Below are 15,182 nucleotides of genomic sequence, written 5' to 3'. Positions count from 1 at the left end.
CAGAGAAAAATTCAAAATAGACTATGTGTCCAATAATAGGACAGCTTAAGGACATTATGACAAACAGAAGATTATACCATCATTAAAACTGTATTTTCAAGAACTAAATCATGACCTCCGGGAAATGTTCACAAAGGAATGCTAAGTAGGAAAAAATCCAAACACAAATCTGCAAATACCCTATGAATTATAACTAGATGATATGGATGAATAAAGACATAGATTATACGAGACTATACATCAAAATTACCAACAGTGATTACCTTTGGTTAGAATTTCTTTCTTTATAAGTTTCTGTATTTTCCATGAGTTTTTAAATCAGGAAACAGTAAATTTCTCTTTAAAATTTTTAAAAAGTAAGGGAATCCTTAAACTTGAGATACAGTTTAACATTTTTTTTTTTTTTGCCATGTTTGTGCAAGCCAGCTAAAATTCATCATTACTCAGAAAGGAACACAACAACAAGTAGATTTGAGCATTAGGACTGGTTGATTTCCCATGTTAAAACTCTGGAACATACCCTGCCTAGCGACTCTTTCAGGAAAAATAGATTCCCTTTTGTTCCTCTTTGGGGTATTTTTCTCACAAGGTCAGCTTCAGGGGGAATTTAGAGGAAGGAAAAGTTAGCAAGACCACTATTTTAAATGGTGTGTTCTAATTTCAAAATCCTAGAAGACACTGCCAAATCTGGGTGTCTGCCGGCTTAGAAAAAAGCCCCAGGACGACATAGAGGCAACAGCCATGAATGGCACAACAGAAAATGATGGCTTCTTGTTTGAGAAAATATGCACAGAATATGCCAAAAAGACTCCTACACTGAATGTTTTTCTGAATGAATTTCTTGTAAGTTCTGTCACATGAAACTAATGTAATACTAGGAATCCCTAAGCTATGAGGACCTCATTCCAAGTGCACCCACCCCACTGCTTTTGTCATTGGCTGGTAGAGATACACAACTCTTCAACTCTATTAACACAATGCATAATTATAAGATCCTATTACAAAGCTTCCATGTTTGTTTTATTATTGCCCAAGCATGGCTTTTAGTTAATAGATTTCAGAGTATTAAAAAAAAAACAGCTAGATGCAATAACTAATGCAATCAGAATCACTAAAAACTCATAATAACCCATAGCGGTTTGCAGTCACCCAAACCCTGCAACGGCTCTCCACTGCATTTAGGTTGAAACTGAAACCCCGAACATGGCTCAGCACACCTCACCTCCAGTGTCATCCCATCACATTTGCCCCCTTGTCCACTACACTTGGGCTACACTGGTCTTTTTCCTTTTTCTCAACCGTGGCAAGCTTATTCCCATAGCACTAGGTCTCCTCTATACCTGGAATGTTCTCCCCCTTAATCTCCAAATGATTGAACCAGCTTTGTTTTCAAGTATAAATTAAAAGTGATCAAGTGAACAGATGAGAAATCAATCATGTGAAATGACAAACTTAAATTAACATTTTTACTCTGATGCTCTTCCTAGGAGAGACTGCCCTTGGTTTACTACTAATATTTGGAAGTGCCTTACAAGTGCTTTCTTGAAAAACAGAAAGGTTGTAAACATCCAAGCATGAGCCCATGCCAAAAGTATAAGAATGAACCAAGGTTCTTTACTGGTTACAACTCAAAATCTAGAAGGCTCTAACACCAGCTTTCATTGTCTTCCCTAACTATGGTGTCTTAGGGAAATAGTGCTATTTGCCTTATGCTTATTTCCCTTATGTCTTTCATTTCAAATAGTGTCCATTATTAATGCTATAGATACAACATTAACTCCAAGTATCATTTACAAGTACTGTGTAGCAGGCAGTCTCTGAGATGTCCCCCAGGGATCCCAGTCTTCTAATACACATGTGTGTAATCTCCTCTCCTGAATACAAGCTGGGCTTCATGACTTGCTTCTAATGAACAGAATAGGGCATATGTGATGGGATGTCATTTCTGAGATTAGATTAGAAAAAAAGACTGTGATTTCTATTTCTCACTTTCTACCTCTTGGAATCCTTGCTTTATTCGTAGCCTGCCAACAGCCACATAAATGAGCCGGGTGTGCATCTTCTGAGACCCGCAATGGCCACGTGAGTTTAGAAGTAGATCCTCCCCTAGATGAGGCTTAAGAAGACTACAGCTCTGGCCAAAGTCTTGATTACAGCCTTGAGAGAAACCCTGAGCAAGGGGACCCAGCTAAGCCATAACCAGATTCCTGACCCACAGCAACTCTAAGTTAATAAATACATGTTGGAGAAGGGTGCCTGGGTGGCTCAGTCAGTTAAGCATCCAGTCTTGAGTTCTGCTCAGGTCATGATCTCAGGGTCGTGAGATCAAGCCCCCCACATCAGGCTCTGTGCTGGGTGTGGAGCCTGCTTAAGATTCTCCCTCTCCTTCTCCATGCCCCTCCAACCCCACCCCCACACACATACACATTCTTTCTCTCTCAAAAAAAAAAAAAAAAAAAGAAGAAGAAGAAGTAAAAAAAAATTTTTTTTTAATAGATATATGCTGGGGATGGGGGGCCTGATTTGTTAAACAGCAATGGCTAACTAATACAACTGTTTAAAACCCAAGGTACATACCTCACATTCCTTTTTTTGTTAGGACTGTAGTGAAAGAAAATTTAAGCTCCCTAAATTATAAGAATAAAATCTTAGGCATATAGGGATGAAGGATATTCAAAACTAGAAATAATGAATCAGGATTTATTCCCAAAAGAAACAATAACTATATTTGGTACACCAACCATAATACCCACTCATAATTTATATACCATTTTTCAGTCTAGTTAGCGTTTTCACATAAGTGACCATTTACTCCTCTCACAAATGCTATGAAGTAGGTATTACTGGGATCTCCATCTTATAGATGAGGAGACTGACGCTCAGCAGATTTTGTGAGCTCCAGAGGGCAAAGTCCTCTCTCTTGTTCCCCATGCTTCCCCAGTGTCTCACTCTATGTCTAGCACTATAAATGCTCAACACATATTTGCTGACCACAATGTTATCTATAAAGTTGGTGACCTTATATCTATAAAGTTGTGACCCTGAAGTTCCCCAACTGACATACACATCAGTCAATCTCTATAGAGACCCATGTAACTCATGAAACCAGTGTCTGTGTTTCTCAAACAACATAGGCACCTCTGAAAACTCACTCTAGCTTCAAACACAGTACAAAGATCATTCTCTAATTTAATCCTGTTTTTCACACAGTTCTACACTGCCAGAGACAGAGACCTAGAGCTCTTTTACAAGCAAACAACCCTTTCTTGGTAAATTAAATCTCTTCCCTCACATATCATTTCCTATACTGTCCCCGATGAGGCTGGAGACAGCAGACCTTTCTAAGAGTCACCAAAGGAAGCCATCCCCCAGCTCAGATCCCTTCATCCCCCACCACAGGCCCACCCCTCCCCTGCCAGCCTGGCCTCTTTCCCGACAAACATGGTGAGGAGGAAGTAATGGGTTTTGTCAAAGGTCACTATAAAATAACCTCAGGCAATGTTAGATAGAGGTGTCCATAGAAATGCAACAAAGAGGCTGACAAGGAAACAGGAGGTGGGGTATTTTGATTAGGAAGTTTTATAAGCCTTAAATTCCTCTTCTTTTCAAAGTTTCACAGTCCAGTGATCATTCACTCTAACCACAGCCCACTCCCTTCTGTCACCAAATAAGAAAGTGTTTGTTCACAAATTTTTTGTGGAGCCATTAAGTAATCAATTAGTCTATGTTTTAAGAAGATAAGAATATCATTAGGTATGATTACTCACGAAATCATATGCTTACAAATAGAGGAACTGCAATACATCGTGTGTAAAGTAATAAATTAGTAACAGGCATCCATTCACTCAGCAAATATTGAAGAACTGTCTGCTATGTGTCAGCACTAGATGTTGGGAAAATGGTGATAAACTAAATATGCATGATCAGAATTCAGATTCTAGTGGGACATATGGATTTCAAATTTTAAAAAATTAAAAATCACTTCAAGAAATACAAATCTAAAAAACTGATAAATGCTAAGAAGCGAAAGTTCAGGGTAGCAGGAGTTTTTAACAGGGAAACCTAATTTAGGTTAGGAAACCAGGGAAAAGCAGGCAAAGTCTCAGCAGGAATGGTCAAGGCAAAAGGACAGCATATGCAAAGGCCCTATAGCTGAGAAGGGCTTGGTGCTTTCAATGACCTAAAACTTCAATGTGGTTGGGGCCCCCTGCATGAAGAACTGTGTGTTGTGAGATGAGCCTGGCCTAGCTGATGCCAAGACTGTGATCCTGACTCTCTACCTGTAGCCCAAACCTCCTCCCTGAATACCAGACTCAGCATCCCCCATCTACTGGACATCTCACATGTAACATACCCATAGCTGAGTTCCATTTCTCACCCACCAAACCATCTCCCCCATCTCAGCTAATGGAACTCCAAACTTCCAGGGTCTCAGGTCAATAACCTCAGCATCCTCCTCCCTAGGGTCTCGCTAACAGCCAACCTGTCAGCAAATTCTTTCAGCTTTACCTTCCAATTAAGCCAAATGCCTTCTCACCACCTCTCCCATGATCACCCAGTCCAAGCTGCCAGTCTCTAGCCTCTTAACACATCTCTCTGCTGCCACGCTAGCCTACACAAGCCCACTCTTTGACCACAAAGAAGATCCTTAGAAGCGATGGATTCTCTTCTCAAAACTACCCAGTGGCTTCCTTTGTCGCTAAAATTAACATCCAACTCTCACAGCATCGTCTGTGAGTCCACCCATCACCTCCCACTCCTTCCTCACCACCACCACGTCTGCATCCTTGCAGCCCCTTGAACATACCAGGCCCTTTGTGCTAGCAGATCCTTTGTCTGCAAGTTCATTCTCCACACCCCTGCAGGAAGGGCCCCTCCCTCCAGCCTCTCTACTCACATGTCAGAAAGGCCTTCCCTGACTTTCCAGCTGAAGGAGGAAAGAGCTCACGGTATCTATTTACCCAGTCTCATCTTTCTTTTTAGCACTTACTGCTATATGATGAATTATGTATTTACCTATTTGCATAGAGATTTTGTATGTTGGTTCACTGACATATCCTTAGAACCTGGAAGAGTTCTATCTGAAGAGAGCAAAGGTACACCTTTAATGATGCACTTTGTTGGCCTACCACGTGGCCATCTCCAGAAGTCCTGTTGTAATAAAAATACAAACTCCCAGCAAATAGATTATTTAATATCTTAGCAAGATTTGAGAAGCAAGAGAAGAAGAGAGTATCTGGCTAGGAGGAGGAGCATGAGGGCCAGGGTTTGTGGAAGACAGAGCAGTGTCAGGGGGAGGTGGGCAACCCTGAGCTCCTTGACAGGCACTGGAGTGGAACAGAATGTGCCCCAAGGAAGAGGGGCAGAAATAAAAGGAATAAAAGTGTGAGAGTGCCCAGGACGAACTGGAGCTCTTTCACATTTGTGCCCAAGCTCAACCCTCAAGGAAAGGATTTTCAGCAAGCATAAGAAGAAGGAGGTTAAGGTCTTCAGAGTACCTATTTCTCTTGCCAAAAGATTGGTCATGTGTTTTTTTATAATCCTAAAAAAGAATGCACAACAAACTTAAATGTGAAACAACAGGGGACGGTTAAGAAATTACGGTCTAACGAGTCCATGGAATACGATGCATAAGCACAGTTTTGAAAACTACGTAGCAACGTGAAAGAATGCCTGTGGTATAGTTTTGAGTGAAGGAAGCAGCCTTTAAAAAGGAGTCTATGTTCTAATTAAAACAACTTAAAAATTATTATCTGGACCAGGTATGGAAGAGAATGTAAAAATGAAAAACCAATGATTCCTTGGGGTTGTGAAATTCTCTGTGATTTCCTAATCTCACTCCATTTTCGAAGTTCTGAAATATTATCACAATAGTTTTTTATGGTGTAGGGACAGCCATCTATATACCTAAAGACTCTCCATAGGCTGGTCTTCCCAGGAACCCTCGCCAAACATCAAACGTCTCCCTCTGGTAATAGGAAATTCATGACAAAGAACAATGTCCAAGTACCCCCATCATCAATTCACTCAAAATTATTTATCTACTCCATATAAAGAACTATATGCTTAGTTTCTATAAGGGAAACCAGCACCGAGCAAGAGTCAGTTCTTGCTGTTATAGAGCTTCTAATCCAAGAGAAGGAAATTATGACAAATATAAAAATAACCATAATAGAAGATATTTTTAATCATAAGAAAAAATATTAAGAAAATATTAAGGAATTAATTCTGCATTTCATTTTTGAGAGATTAGGAGATGAGTTTGCACAGGCACAAGGTGAAGGGATGGGAGGAAAGGGTGTGCTGGACAAAGACAAATACTGCAGGGAAGAGGAGAATCTCAACCTCGAAGAGAGGCACCCCACACCAATAGTTTATTATGGATATGACTTGCATATGGGCTATACCTACAGAGATGCTGGTTGGGATTGCCCTAGAGGGCTTAAAACAGACATTGATGAAGGCTCTTGAGCAGAGAAATGAGACATTTAGAGCCACAGAGGAGAAGGATTTATTTCATAGTTACAATGGAACGAGTCTGAGTTCAGGGACCAGACAAAACAGTTCTAAACCCCAATTCCTCCGTTTACTGGTTACAATTCCTTTGTCCTATTAACTGGTTTGTCCCTTACCCTCTGAGCCTCACTTTCCTTATCTGTAAAAAGGAGTAAGTCCAGTTCCTAGGTATGTTGGTCATGAAGGTTGACATAGAAGATTGAGAGAACAGGTTAACAGAGACTAGATGAATAATTCTATTCCCCTTAATTCTCTGTTCACAGAAGGAAGGGGTTGAGAAGGAGACAGGGCAGAAGGACAAAAGTCACAGGACTTTGCTCCATGGGGTCTAGAAGACTTGGTAGTGACCCATTCATGATGGCCAAAAGGAAAGACAAAGTCAGCAACTGAAGTTCAAGTTGTGAACCCAGAGGATGATGGTGGCCCTTACTCAAATGGGTGTGTCAGAAGGAGAAATGGTATAAAGATTAGTTCCTGTTGGGACATTTTGAAGATTAGGGAACAGCAGCAGTCGGTCTAGGAGGAAATGTCCAGAGTGAACCTAGAAATCAGGGCTCCTGGCCCAGGATATATAGGTACAGGCTGGAAACACATGGCATATGCTCTGAGACTTTCAGTATTTGACCGTTCCTATTTCCAAGATCTGTAATGCTTCTACCAACCTTTCTCCACACTCATCTTAATACATTCATCCTAAACTTGTAGAGAAGTTATTGGATCAAAATACCCTATTTGCATATAACCTAACTACATTTAGCATCCTGTATTTTTCTCCATGATGTATTATCTTTTTTTAACAGCTTTCTTGAGATATAATTCACATACCATACAATTCATCCACTTCAAGTGTACAATTCATTGGCCTAGGAATATTCACAGATTTGTGGAAATAGCAACACAATAATTTTGGAATATTTTCATCATCTCAAGAAGAAATCACAAAGGGCTTAGTGGTCGCCCCCAAGTTCCCAGTCCTACCCTCAGTCCTAGCAACCACTAATTCACCTTCTCTCTCCATGGATTTTCCTGTTCTAGACTTTTCACATAAATGAAATCATACAATATGCAATCTTTAGTATATGACACTTTTTCTTAGCATAATGTTTTTAAGTTTCATGCATGTTGTAGCATGTGTCACTGCTTCTTTTCTTTTTAGGACCAAGTAATATTCCAATTTATGGGTAGACCACTTTTTGTTTATTCATGCACCAGTTAATGGGCTTTGGGATATTTCCACATTTTGGCTGTTGTGAATAACATTGCTATGAACATTCATGCACAAGTGTTTGTGTCGACATATATTTTAATTTCTCTTAAGTGTATACCTAGGAGAAGAATTGCTGGGTCACGAGGTTTATGTTTTAACTTTTTAAAGACCTACTGAACTATTTTTCAAAGTGGCTATGCCATTAGGCAATCCCACCAGCAATGTATGTGGGTTCCAATTTCTCCACATCCTCATCAAAACTTGCTATTGTCTGTCTTTTTTATTATAGTCATCCTACAGGGTACAAAAGTGCTAACTCACTATGGTTTAGATTTGCATTTCCCTGATAACTAGTGACACTGACCATCTTTTCATGTGCTTATTGGTCACCTGATTATCTTCTCCGTAGAACTGCTTATTCAGATTCTTTGCCCATTTTTAACTGGGTTATTTGTTATTTATTAGGATATGTTTTTAAAACACAGAATTTTGTCCTCTATGCTTTCATTGTATAAAATAAAGATAGCACATAAGCATAAATTATCCACACCTAGAAAAGCTGATTTTTTTTTCCCTGCATTGAAACATCTATGTTCTAGTCTGTGTGTGTGTGTGTGTGTGTGTGTGTCTGTCTGTTTGTGTGTGTGTGTGTTGTATATGGAAACTGGTGGCTATTGTCCTTATGAGTAAACATTATCACATCAAAACAATGGTTACGCCTGGCAGGGTGACAAACTAATTGTATTTAATTCTTTGTTCTCAAGGTTAAAAGTTGGTACTGCTCTTTTAGCACTGCTCATTCATATACTCTGAAGACAAATTCAAGGCCAAACCAAGGACAATGTCCATGTTAGCAAATTCATTAATCAATGTGTATATCTATTTTAAGGCATATCTATTTTAAGGCATAGCCTTGATTTGTTGGCTTTGTCCATACCTGGTAATGTGTGTACCCCCAACTCTGAAGACTTGTTCCAAGTTTTGCTGGGGGTCCATCAGAAATTTATTTTTAACGTGTGTTTAAAAATGTCTGGTTATGGGGCGCCTGGGTGGCTCAGTGGGTTAAAGCCTCTGCTTTCGGCTCAGGTCATGATCCCAGGGTCCTGGGATCGAGCCCCACATCGGGCTCTCTGCTGAGCAGGGAGCCTGCTTCCTCCTCTCTCTCTGCCTGCTCTCTGCCTACTTGTGATCTCTGTCTGTCAAATAAATAAATAAAAATCTAAAAAAAAAAAAAAATGTCTGGTTATGACCCACTTCATTGCCAATCTGCCAGCTCCTGTGGGATCCCACTACTACATGCCCTGGGTGCTTCTTGAAAGGCTTACCTACTGCTATGGATTATATCGTGTCTCTGTCCCCAAATCCCTAGTACCCTAAAATGTGACCTTATTCGGAGATAAAATCTTTACAGGTAGTCAAGTTAAAACGAGGTCCTTGGAGCGGGTCCTAATCCAATATGACTCGTGTCCTTATAAAAAGGGGAAATATGCACACGGAGACAGGCACACACAGAAGGAAGATAATGCAAAGAGACACAAAAAGACTTCCACTTACGAACCAAACAGACTCAGAGCGATTTCCGCTCTCAGCCCTCAAAAGGAACCATCCCTGCTGCCACCTTGACTTTGGAATTCTAGCCTCCAAAACCATGAGGAAATAAATTTCTGCCAGCGAGGCAGTTCATGGTGTGCCATTCACAGTGGCTGCAGGAAACGAACACACCTAGCCACGCACTAGACCCCGATGAGTGCCTCAGCTGTACTTGCTCTGGGAGGCGAGGGCCTCTCTCCCTGGAGGCTACTTTCCCATGGTAATTAGCCAGACTGTGATGCCTATAACCCAACGGCTGTCCCACAATTTTTAGTTATAGCTGCCCTCTGAGTTTCTGCTCACACTTTTCTGTTCTCGTTCTATGACTCAAGACACATGCCCATGGGCACTGGGTTGGAAATTCTCCATTCCTCTACCACCACAAAGGAAAATCCAGGCTTCAGTACTGGGTCAGACTCTTCCTGCCTGGCTCCCTCTCCTCTCAGAATGAGTAAGACCCTCTTCCTTCCTCTCATCTTCCAGGAATCAATCCCCTAGTCACATCGATCTGTTTTTTAAATCTGGCACCTTTGTAGCCAAGCCACCATCATGTCCAGCCTGGACTAACCACACTTGCCCCCTGACAGCTCTGGCTGCCTCCAGACTTGCACCCCCAAAATATTCCGTGGCACTCAGTATTTGGTGTCTCCCCTACAGGTAAGTTCTAGCAGGCAAGGGACAATATCTGGCTTTGATCATGTGTCCCTAGTACGTGGCACATGATAGGTGCTCAGCAAATATCCAATAAAGGAAGGGAGAAAGGGGAAGAGAGAGGGAGAGAAGAAAGAAGCAAGGGAGGGAGGGAGGCAGGGAAGTGTGGGCCCATATATTTCCTTACATAAACTACAGGTCTATCTTTTCTCATTTGAACATACCAGTTGAGTATATCCTTGCACTAAGGCAATCAAGTCAATACAAATAGACATGTTCAAATAATGCCACATGGTGTGTTTTTGTTTTTGTTTTTGTTTTTTCAAATTAAATAATACAGCTTTGTATACACAGGGACCATCCAGATCCAAGCCAGTCTCCAGAAAAAGAAGCCATTCGGTGCCATGTGCCTAACGGTTGTCCTCCCTGATTATCCTACAGATCAGAATCCCATTACACACCAGCCATCTCTCTGCATCGACCAGAAATGCACAAGTCCTCTTCAGATGTTTGCTCCTGCCATTAAGTTACTAAGACTGCTATACCTAAGTCTGAATAAGCTGTCTGTGCATTCTGTCACGCCATCTGGGGAAAGGGATATAGGCAAACCCTGCCCCTTTCTTTTTTCTTAAATTGTGTTTAAATACACATAACATGAAATGAACTCTGTTAACCATTTTTAAGTGTATGGTTCAGTAGTGTGAAGTATATGTACACTGTTGTGCCTCCAGTCTCCAGAATCTCCTATTGTTTTAAACACTAAAAAACTAAACTATATAAAGGAGTATAAGACTTCCTGAGGAGACCTCCTAAAATATCTGCTAAATGTTAAATAAGCATCCCATTTACAACCTTCCTTTTAAAGATACTATAGTTTGGGACACCTAGGTGGCTCAGCTGCTTAAATGTCTGTCTGCCTTTGGCTCAGGTCATGATCCCAGGGTCCTGGCATTGAGCCCTGCATTGGGCTTCTCTTGCTTCTCCCTCTGCTTGCTGCTCCCCTGTTTGTGCTTGCTCTCTCTTTCTCTCTCTGACACATAAATAAATAAAATCTCTAAAAAAAAAAAAAGAAAAATTTTTTTAAAAAATTAAAAAAATAAAGATACTGTAGTTTTTGTGCTTTAGGGGAAAAAAGCACATTTCCTGGAAATGGTAAAAAAAAAAAAATGTCTCGGGTTAAAGGGTTAACTTGTCTGTCTTAAGACTGTCCCTCCCAAAGGGCATGTCAAATAATTACGTGTAATTTTTTTTTAAATGCCTGATTTTTGCGAGTGCTCCTAAGGCACAAGAAAAAAAAAATGTTCATCTTTGCCAGTGCTGCCTCCATCCAATGAGCAGACATCACTGTTTTGTTTTTTTTTAATGTTTTGAATGATTTGGAGATTAGCATGGGTACTTAACAAAAAGTACAATTTCAAATTACACGCTGCTTCATGGTGCCAAAACACTGTGCGCCATCATCTTTGATGGCGTCCACCAGCACGGCACTAAGAATGGTGGTTGTTAGTCATCCGGCTTTGCAAAGCTGGAAGATGAAATTGTAAACAATGTGTGCTTAACCAGGCCATATTAGAAAAGAAGAGTGTCTCAAATATGGTTTCAATTTTTTTTTAAATCTAGCAATATCTTTCAATCAACAACGTGTGCATCTAAATCAATGTGACAAATAGACGCTTGCTCAAACGAAGAACAGTTCATCCATGGGCATCCTTAAAAAGATGATAATCACATTTGCAAATATATATGCTAGTCACATCCGGGTCCTCCCTGGCCAAGGTTTTTATTTCTATACAAGCTTAACCACCATAACCACATATATGTGTGGATACTAAAATTGCTTTAACTTTAGTATAATGCTTAGAAGACGCCCCGAACTAACCCATCCCTGGCACAGGTCACAGACTGCATTATTACTCATAGCTTCTAGCTCGTGCATGGAAGACCCAGAGTTGCGGACAGAAACTGTGCGTAGCTAAGTTCAACCCTAGTCATGATTAGGAGAAAACAAAGACAAAACACTCAAAAGCAGATGACGACTCCAGGCCAAGTGTGAAGACAGCACATCGGTAAAGCAAGACCTAAAATGTTTTCCTGAAGATGATTCAGAAGCTCTCTAACTTGCTCCGTGAATGAATGTCCCAAACCCTTTATTCTCAATCCCTAAAAGAGTTGAAAAATTTACATATTTAATCTCATTGTCTTTCCACCAAGTCTTCAACAGTCGCTCACAAAGTAGCCTTAGAGAAAGTTTCCCTAGATACCACTAAAAACACAGGTTTGTAACAGATGTCTCCATGCAACTTTTAAAATAGCTCCCACGTGAAGAGGCTGATAGACCCAGATGTACTTGTTCATCACTCCAGGTACATGTAGCCTGGAGCTGGGAAGCAAGAGTTATTAGCAGAGAAATCATTTAAGTGCAAATAATACATGCAAAAGCATCAGAAAAAAATGTTATTTGTAAATTCAAAGACAGACGCAATTATACACACAATTGGAAAATCCCTACCTGGAAACCACCCGGAGTAGTGCTTATCCTTAGGCACTAATAAATGGGAGCCCTGGGCTCACACCCTTCTAATTAATGAACACGATGCCTTGCCTTGTCAACCCCTCAGTTTCTTCTATTAAACGGAGGTTAAAATTTTTCCAGTGAATAACATGACAGAAGACACAAACATATTCACATTCACAAAATGTACAGAAATGTGCCATTCTATACTTAAAAATGATGGTTGTAAGTTATGTTTAAAAAGCACATGGCCACATAGACATGTACTTGGAAACAGATTGCTATGCAGGGGATAAGGAGAGAGGTTCGGGGTGGAATGACTCACAGATTCGGGAATGCAGAGGCTTTCAGCAGCACAAAGTCACAAGGGACCATCCTCGAGGTCTCTCCTCCCCTCCATAAACAAGACTGTTTGTTGACTTGGAAAGAAGATGGTGAGGAGTTTAGAAATCATTGTTTTTTTAATTTTTGGTTCTTCGCATCCTTGTACTGAATGCACAAACTGGCATATTAAAAATGTATTAAAGGAGCACATTCTGGTGGGCGTTGAGAAATACTGATTCTTCTAATATTTTACAGGATGACAAAGAGAATAAACTAAGTCAAAGAGCTATAACTAACATCTTGACGTGAGCAAAGGGCAAGTCTGTTCTCTGCAGTGACACAAAGCTTGTTAAAAGCTTAGAGGGAAACACAAGGGGATCCAGCTGTCTTAAATGCAGTAAGATTTTTCTCTCCAAGAAGAGCTAAAGTCAAGTAGTACCTGGGGCAAAGAAGTAAACTAGCAAAACAACCAAAATGGGGCGATCTTGACCTTTTCCAGCAGGGAGGGTTTCTAGAAAGGCTGCATACAAATCAAATCGAATGTTAAAATTTGGGGGGAAGTCAGCCATTTAAAACCATTTAAAATATTTGAAAGTCATGCAAAGCAGAGTTCATCTGTGGCACAAAGGGTTGTGTTCTAAATCATTCAATCTGTGCGCTTTAATTTTTATTGATTATATTTCCTTAAATATTTTTCATAGTGTGCAGCATCCCTAGGACAACCACTTGCCGCTCTTGAACTCTGAACGCTTTCCTGAAATCCCTTTCTGTCAATAGGTCATAGAATGTTAGAGCAGAAGATACCATAGAGATCAGTTACAACTGCAGTTCTCAAACCTGGCTATATTTTAGAGACACTTTCAGAGCTTTTTACAAATACAAAGGCCCAGGTCCCCACCCCAAACCGATCAGATCGGAATTGGGCGTGGGGAGGAGTATCCACACTTTTTACAGACCCCACAGGTGGTTCCACTGGGCTGCCAGGATTAAGAACCACTGGACCAGACTGTAGATTTGCATTGACTGACACCACTGTCACTTGGCCGACATGTGGCCACAAGAGCACTTGAAACGCGACTGGCCGGAACTGAGACCTGTAACTCACGTTAACTGTAAACTACATACCAGATTTCAAAGAATTGGGAGCAACAACAACAATTAAAAAAAAAAAACCCACAAAGTATCTCTTCAACATTTTTATATTGATTGTATGTTGAAATGATACTATTTCAAATACACTGGGTTAAATAAAATACATTATTAAAATTAACCGTTTTTTACCTCCTTAACGTGGCTGCTAGAACATTTATAATTACATGGGTGGCTTGCATTTATGGCCCCCACTGTTGGACAGTGCATTCTTTTATCACTCATGAAGAAATTGAGGCAGAGAAGCATTAGGAGTTGAAGGTAGCACTTTTTTTAGTATATGTGCTGCCGAAGCGAGCACTGAAGGTAGCACTTTGAAGATTCATTCTTCTAGTCTTAGTCTTTTCCTGTGGCCATGAACAACAGGGTTTTGTAGAGCTACGGCAGAGCCTGGGATGCCATCAATTTGATTTCAAACCTTTCTCTCTTTTGTCTTGCTACTTATTTCTTCTACAATTGGATATTAAAATCTGTTTTCCTTCATGGAAAAATGTCCCCTCCCCCATTAGGTACACACTCGTGATTTGGTATTGTAGAGTCACTCGTGAAAGCAGACTAACCAAAATGGATACTTAAAATAAATCTAGAAAAACATCAGTATAAGGGAAATGCAGGGAATGAATGAAGAAGACCCTCAGAGCTTTTAAGTTCTGGCTTATGTTTTACCATGTTGCAGTTTAGTAAATAACCTCAGACAACCCTCTGCATCCTGAGAGCCATTTTCAACACAGTCCCTGCTCAGAATTTAGAAGTTTGAGAACTGAGAATACTGTCCTTCCTCCCAGAAGGCCATGTTTTTCTGGACAATGCTGTCATTGCAGGAAGGCAGATCGGGCTCTTCATGAGGGCCTGCCACATCACACCTAGCCACTCTGGTGGAAACAGATCTCATCTTCAATGCCTTCTCCCCTCCGTTGCAAGGATTAGGACCTGGTCATTCAGAGGCCAAACAGCATCATCGCTTACTTAGAGAAGAAGATCTTGTTTTGATAAAATAAAAGGGTCCTACCAGATCTGGCAATGGGAGATGAAATGTATTTCTTCTTATAATCAGCTAATTCAAACAAAAACAAAGATGTTTTTTGTTGCGTGTGGTTTTCCCCCTTGGGAAGCCAGCAGAGAGAGAACTGCATAAAATCGGCTGAAATGTGTTGTAGTTGAGGAATCATGCAACACAGGGGCTCCTCAGTGTAATAGGAGAATGAAAGAGACCTAAATTCTGATATAAAGTGT

This window comes from Martes martes (genome assembly GCF_963455335.1).
Source record: "Martes martes genome assembly, chromosome: 11".
Classification (NCBI taxonomy): Eukaryota; Metazoa; Chordata; class Mammalia; order Carnivora; family Mustelidae; genus Martes; species Martes martes.
This window is presented reverse-complemented; position numbering follows the sequence as displayed.